Below are 7,831 nucleotides of genomic sequence, written 5' to 3' on the forward strand. Positions count from 1 at the left end.
CTTTTGTTGTGATTGACAACACAAAAGAGTTTTGTATGTCTTTCCTACTTGGATAAAGGTCAGTACTTTTACTGACCCCCAAGTAAAAGTACTTTACACATGGTACTTTAAAAGTACAGCTTCATATATTTTATTAATTCTTTCTTTCAAGAACTTAGAATAGCCATAAAATATAATTTAAACAACAAATTATATCTAACAGATATTTTTAATAGAATTGATATGCCATGTTTAAGAGTCTGGTATATAGGAGATTTGCAATATATTACGGTAGCTATTATTTGTATCCCTCTCCATGTTTAATGGAGTTTGACACATGGTATGTTTTTAATCAGTACTTGGTTTTGAATGATGAATTATTCTTTCCAGTGGTAGGTGCTTACGATTTACACCACCTAGTACTAGGCTGAATTCGGCACTATGGGCAGAAATTGTTATTTGGCACATCAATGTAGAGGCTACAGATTCTACAAATGTAATATATAATATCCATAATACTTTTTATTATGAAATAATTCTTGGATATCTATAATGTACTAGTTATAAGATTAAACATAAAATTAGTCATGGTCCTTTCTCAAAGGTCTATTCTAGGTTTACTTGGAAGACAACTAATATATGACCATCAAATTAAATGAAGAAAACCCAGTATCCAATAAGAAGACTGAACATGTGAAGTGTATGTATTTCTTTCACAGCTCCATGAGCAAGAGGGAACCTGGGTATGGTTGTGGAAGTACAATTCATCTCTGGTGTTATTGAGGTCTTTACTAAATTCCTTCTTAAATTTCTTTTACCCTATCTCACCAATGTGTGTCAAGGCACTTTGCTTCTAGAGTATTAAAACTTTACTCTGAAAACGATGTAAAAACTTTCATATTAAGATGTAAATGTCTGCCTTAAGTAAGGGACACTTAAACTATCATCCTCACTGGATAGCACAAGGCATAAATTAACTAGCAGAATTTTAGTCTTCAGCCTTCAGGTGTGTGTTGGGAGAATGGTGAGTGGAGAGGGAGAGAGTAATGAGGTTCTTAGAGAATACTTCTGAGGACACTAAGTATTCACCTGAAATTGAACGCTTAAGTGGGTGTCTATTTTACCTACTCTTAACTTGGCTTTTCCTGCAAGGTACTCTTTGCTACAATTCACTAAACTTACCAAGAAAGGTTACTTGATGAGTCATTCGTAAAAATATCTAAGTATAGGTCCCAGAGAAAGAAAACATGAGCCCCAGTAACAAGAATTCTCTAAAAGACCACATTCCTACCACCAAAACGTAATCACTGTGCCATTTAAAGCTGAAAGCTAATTTCACTTCCTCTCTAAGGATTTATGAAACTGACATGAAAGGATTTTTCTACTTCCACTTTTGCTTTTCTAAAATCTCTTCTCCATACTGCAACAAGAGCAAAACAAATTAGATCACATCACCCCCCTACGTAAAAACCACCAGTGGTTTTCCATCACACTTAAGATAAAATCAAAATCCTTACTGTGGCCTAAAGTCACCCTGCCTAAATAGCTCTCTCTCCCTCCATGACCATGCCCCAGACATCCCAGAGTTCTGTCTGGTCCTTGACATGCCAAGCTCACTGCCACCCCAGAGCCTTTGCTTTTGTCTGGGACACTCTTCCCCTAGATTTTCACATGGTGGCTTCCTCCTGTCATTCAGTCCTGCTCAACTGCCACCTCTTCTAACAGGCTCTCTCTGGTCAACCGGTCTAAAGTGACCTCTCCTTGGCCCCCTCTCCCATACTGCTTGCCCACATCATACTCTGCTTTACATCCTTTATGGTACGTATCCCTCTGCAATGACCTTGCTTATTTTCTATTGACCCCGAGTAAGTTCCATGAAAATTGCCTCTCTTTCTCACTACAGTATCCCCAGGATCTAGAGGAATGCCTGGCATATTCAAGATGTTTTGATCGAATAAAATGTATGGTGACTCAAGTATATAATATAAAAATTATAAATACTATAACACATATAATGTAGGGCTCGGAGTCCTTTCGAAGCACTGTAAGAAGAACAATCTAGAGTTTAGGTTCGGAACCAAACAGTTGCCTTTGGTGCAGGAGGCGTGAAGGAGAAACTCACACGAAAAAGGTCAACATTGGTCGGGGCGGCAGAACACTCCAGCAGAAGGTCCTTGTCATAGGTCATGCAGAAGTTCCCACAGGCCTCACCAAGCCAAAGAACTAGAAGTTAAAACAATTCTTGAAAATAATGAGTTTAGTCCTATAACTGGCAACTTTTCCTACAGGCCTAGACTTAGGCCTGTAGGAGAGAGAAAATATTGCATGCATGGTATGTTGCCACTGTTAAAAATATCACATGATGTGCTTAAAAGTAATGGTTACATCTTTTTGTGTGTCTACACACCATGGTATAGGGCAATGTGGCACGTTAAGTGTAGGATTTCATCTGTTTCTGCAAGTTGATTATTCCCATGTTCCAGATGAGGAAGCCAAGTCTGAGAGAGGTTAAACAACTTGTTCACAGACTAGACAGCAGAGATAGGCTTTGGGATATCCTCTTTGGTTCCAACATGCTTAAAACATTAAACAACTATTGTTTTGGATGTCTTCATATGGAATAAATATGCTCTCCTTCTCCACAGTTCTCACCACTGCCTCTTGTGTTATACCCAGCCTGATCTCACACGTGGAGTACACCTGCTTGGCCCCAAGCTCTTTAGTTTTCAGTCTATGATGCTAACCTGATTCTTCCTACTACCTGCTGCTTCTCTACAAAGAGGCCTCTGCCTTGTTTGTACCAATTGCAGAGGCTCTCCAAGGACATGTGGGGTGGGGGTCGATAGGTGTTATGTTAGGTTTTGTCTTGCTGAGTGGGATTTATAACGAGTGTGCCCAAAAGAAAGGATGGTGTGTTAGGAGAAGGGAAGAGAGAGGTTTTCTGAGAGTGGAAAAAGCAGGAGAATGGAGGAAGTGATGGCTGGAAGCAAAACTCGAGGATAAGTGATGACTTTACATGGAGCTTGGAAATATTTTGCTGTGTAATATGCAATATAACTCTTCTCCCACCTCACCAAGACATCTTCAGTTGGAACACCATTGTAGGATTGTTCTGTTTTCCTGGATAAGAAAATGTAGTGGAAAGGGCCTCAAGGAGAAAGAAAGTCATCTCAAGAAGGCCTAGTCTGCTTCTGTAACAGAAAAAGCAGGGACTTTGGAATCAGAGGGTCCTAGGTCTGCAAATGAGCTCTTTTCTTAGCTGTAGTTTCCTCTCTTATAAAATGGAAAAATAGTATCTTCTTTGCAAAGTTATTCTGAGAATTAAATAACACTCATAAGGGGCCTGGTATGGAGTTTAGCACATTTTAGGCCAAGTTCATTCCCTTCCCCTTATACTGAACTAAAATTGTCTTCTCTGTAATTCCCATGCACTGGTTCTAATACTACTCTGCAGAACATGAAGGGGTTATGTCACCTTTCTCAGGCAACAGAGCTCTAATTTGTCAAGATCCTTCAAGAAAAGAAAATTCATATTAACACCTGTGTCCAATTGCTCTCAAGCTTAAAATGCTTTCTTTTTTCAATTACTGCATTTAGTACCGAATTTAAAACACTTTTAAGCAAGAATCAAGGTAAACTTTAAAGGTGAATCTAAGTACTGAACAAATCACTCAAATGTTTAGAGAATAAGTTTACATCTGACCATGCAGCTCTTCTATAGGCAAAGGATCCAATTCAGTGATTAGCTAACCTTACTGAGCACTCACTGGGTGTAGAGGATGTACCAGCTCTTCTACTGTATTTGGGTGCTTTTAGCTACAATAACTGAATACAAAAATAAAAGTGGCTTAAACAATGAGGAAAATGTATTATTCTCCTTAAATATAAATTTCCAAAGTACGCAACTGCTCGGGTGGCTCAGTGGCTCAACAATGTGCAGCATCCAGACTTTTGCCATCATTCGCCTTCTTCTCTGTTACGTTGGTTTTTTGCAAGATGGTCCAGAAGTGCCAGGTGCACCTACAGACATAACAACATATGTAAGGGTACTTTCTCTCATGTGACTCTTTTTATTCGGGAGGAAAATCATTCTGAGATCCATCCCCCCAAAACTTTTCCTCAGGTTCCATTGGTCAGAATTGTATTACACATCCATGCCTCAAGCCACTGCTACTCAACTTTTTCACAGCATAACACAAATTAAAAAATAATGTTTTAATGACACAAGGAGTGCCTGGGTGGGGCTGCTTTGGGCAGATGGGACCATCTCAGGTTTCAGCAGCTGAGCCTCACTCAAATATTCCAAGGGCTTAAGGGACCAATACCTTGTCACATCTGTAACCTATCTGAGATATAGCAGTGCGCACTGGCATATAGGCTGGGACGCTGCTCTAGGCTACAAGGGAGACTGAGAAACCATGTATCTGTATACAAACTCTAGTGAGTGAAGGGTCTGCCAGTGAGAAGAAAGAAGGATGTGCAGGTCAAGAGTGCCTCATCTATTGTAAATATCACAATACATCCTGAGAGGTAGTGTTTCGTGAAGAATGAAAGCAAGGCTAATAGTATAAGTGACATGCTTAAGTTCACAGAACCTATAAGTGGCCCAGTTGGCATAGTACAGCGGATCCAGTGGTGTGCTGGTAAATGTTTAACAACCAGCTCTCCAAATGTAGTTCTGACATGGCGTGTTGATTAATATTTTCATCTAAGATAAAAGTGACACAACAAAGATGTATATGGGAACTTACTTGCTTATTATGTGAGTGACTTCTTTGCTGAGATGAATGTTTTTGCGCCATTCACCATGTAACAGCTATAGACGCAACATGCTTTTTATGTTTAATTTGCATTATTAACGGTTCCTCTGTCACTTTCTTAAGTCTAGACCATCAGCAAAGCAATAAGTCAAGCCTTGATCTGTGGCATTTGCTGATTTCCATCGTGTAAATACTCCCTCCACAGCCAGTTTCAAGCTCACAAAGTCAAGTCACTGAATGTGGTATTGGGAATAGATGTGCAGTAACACATCATAGAGTATTTCTACCATTTAGACACAATACACAAAAGCACCTCAAGAGCATAGATAATAGTAACATACATTCAGATAATTTAGAAGATACGTTTTTAATATATATTATCTTTTTTTAAAAAATACAAAGTATAGTTGATTTACAATGTCATGTTAGTTTCAGGTGTACATCAAAGTGATTCAGTTATACGTGTGTGTGTGTATGTATGTATGTGTGTGTGTGTGCGTGTATATATATATATATATATATATATTATTTTCCAGATTCTTTCCCTTATAGATTATTACAAGATATTGAATATAGTTCCCTGTGCTATATAGTAGGTCCTTTTTGGTTATCTATTTTATATATAGTAGTGTGTATATGTTAATCCCAAACTCCTAGTTTATCCCTCCCTCCCCTTTCCCCTTTGGTAACCGTAAGTTTGTTTTCTATGTCTGTGAGTCTGTTTCAATAATATATATTATCTTCATTTAAAATTTAATTGGAGGTTTATATAATTTAATTTTTAACAGTGACCATGTTTAGCAAACAACTGGCAAAATTCCTAAAAATTTAACAGTCTGCTCTCATGAGATAGTATAAGCCAGTTCTGCATACCACTGTTGACTCTAAGTCCATGCTCTTTCCACTCCTGACTCTCCTTGCTACCTTTATTACTGGCGCATAAAAGCTAGGGATGATCTGTAGGATACAGGGGAAAACCTGGGTACCAGTCATTACTTTTGGTGACCCTGGGCAACCGCTAGCTCTCTGACACTCAGGTTTCTCTGCTGTAAAAGATGAGAACAGTCCTTGCCTTGCCAAGGGTTATTTTGAGGATAAAATTGGTTGGTCTAAGTGACAGGGCTTTGTAAACTGTAGAGTCAGATACAAAAAAAAGCCTTTATTATGATGGCATTTCATCACTGGTTTTCAACCAGACCACCATTGTTAAGGATACAAAATGTGTTGCAGCTTTTAAAAGTATGCTTTAGTTTGAGATCTTCCGTAATGCCCACGGTAGACAGTAAACTCCCAGAAAAACTGTTCTCAAGAAGTCCAAATTTTTGTTAGTCTTTACTCATTAAGAATAGCTATCTAAATTGGGAGAAAAACAATTTTTTCTAAACTTTAGTTTACTCATTTCTAGCTGTTGTTGGACTGTCTGAAGGGACCTCTTTCTGGCATTGTGGAATGCTTCTTAATTTCAAGAGTTGAATAAAATCCTTTGATTTTTAATTTTGATTTCTCAAGCTGCTTTGCTTTTTGGGCCAGACCAATTCAGTAAGTTATTTTGTATGGACTGTGCCCCTCTACTTAAGTTGGTATCCTAGCTGTAAATTGGATTAAGTATCCCAAATATCTTAAGTTATAATTCTAAACTTGAGCAACTTTATAAAATATTTGCCTGAGTTTGCTGAACTTCTCTTTGGTCTGCAGACAACTTTTCTGCCAAGCTCTTTCCCACAACAGGCCCTTTGCCCACGCTGATCCTTCTGCCTGTAAAGCTCTCCCCTGATTCTTTGCAAAGCTGGCTCCTCCTTCAGCTTGAAAGCCACCTTCTTAGAAAGGTCTTCTCTGCACACTTGTTGCAAGTCATCCCCCCAGTCTATTTCCTTACTTATTTCCTTCACAGCACTGATCACAACCTGCAGTTTCCTTGTTCATTTGTTTACTTCTTTGTCTATATCTCTCATTATAACATCAGCTCCTCGGGGGCTGGGACGTTGCCCATTGATGTCACTAACTACGCCCAGTATCCAGCACAGTGCCTGGCACATAATAAGCAGCCGTTGAACAGATAAATTTGTCTCACAAGATCCACATCAATGCTGTGGGGCTGTGGCCACCTACAATCTCTTGAGGGAAGATCCTACCCTAAAGGTTATCCAGGGCTTGACCCGTGGTGCTCCCAGTGGCCACATTTCTCTCAGGGCCCAGGAGAAGCCACAATGGCAGCACAAGCCTGCTGGCTCCTGTCTGCCCCACCCTGATGGGGCCACCTCAGTGATGTCGTACAGAATAAGATTCTCTAATCCTTTTCATTCTGTGACAGTCCTTTAAACAGCTGTTTTTCATGACCTGATATGGTGGGGTGGGGGATGGAGGAAGGAGGAGGGGGGCGGGGGGGGCGGTTGGTACATTCCCCACCAACAAAATTAGTGTAGGTGCACTATCTGCTCATATGTATTGCTTCAGGAGAAAGTGGGTAGCAGAAGCCGTAATTTGGACTAGGCTAGGGAAAAGTGAGAAGAGAAAAATGGGGAAAAGAAGAGCAAAGGAGATAAAAAGAGAACAGAAGGAAGGGAGAAGAGTAATAAGAAGGAGAGAAGAGAGGAGAGGAGGATAAAAGAAGAGGATATCTGTGAGGAAAAAACATGAAACAGGTACTGAAGGAGGAGGGAGGAGGAAGGTAGAGTTGAATGTGTGTTCTGCTTGGCTTTGCGGCTCTTGGGTGGTGACTGGCCTCAGTGTGAGTGGATGGATGACTCAGCTGAGGGGTTCTCAGGTGCTCCGCTGAGGGGCCACTTAAATCACTGAGGTCATTTTGAGAGGCTCAGGCAAGGCTGTCTTAGGTGACTGTCTTGGATGGATTCACAATAGTAATTTGGTTTTACAAAAAAAATGCAAACCTCTTTTTAAAAAATAGTGATTGTGGAGGAAAAGAGGGAGTATTGCTGACTGGATTAAGCTTCAGATTCCTCACTTCCTGTCCTCACCCCAAGCCTCGCAATTACTAGGCTAATGGCATATAGTTTAAACTCAGGACTTGACAACCAATCTTTCAGAAAACCTTCTTCCTCTTTGGTAATTGAAATATAAACAAATTTCCAAAG

The 7,831-nt window shown here is 39.8% G+C and overlaps 1 long non-coding RNA gene across 1 annotated transcript; it reads right to left on the bottom strand.

Moving 5' to 3' along the window:
- Window positions 1–2,034: 2,034 nt before the first annotated feature.
- On the bottom strand, window positions 2,035–5,198 carry LOC125963587 (uncharacterized). The gene is made up of 3 exons (XR_007475755.1): window positions 3,886–5,198; window positions 3,054–3,170; window positions 2,035–2,202 (listed from the first exon to the last, which is right to left on the bottom strand). It is a non-coding gene; the product is annotated as an uncharacterized LOC125963587 (long non-coding RNA).
- Between the last annotated feature and the right edge of the window lie 2,633 nt (window positions 5,199–7,831).

This window comes from Orcinus orca, chromosome 2, assembly GCF_937001465.1.
Source record: "Orcinus orca chromosome 2, mOrcOrc1.1, whole genome shotgun sequence".
NCBI classification, from domain to species: Eukaryota; Metazoa; Chordata; class Mammalia; order Artiodactyla; family Delphinidae; genus Orcinus; species Orcinus orca.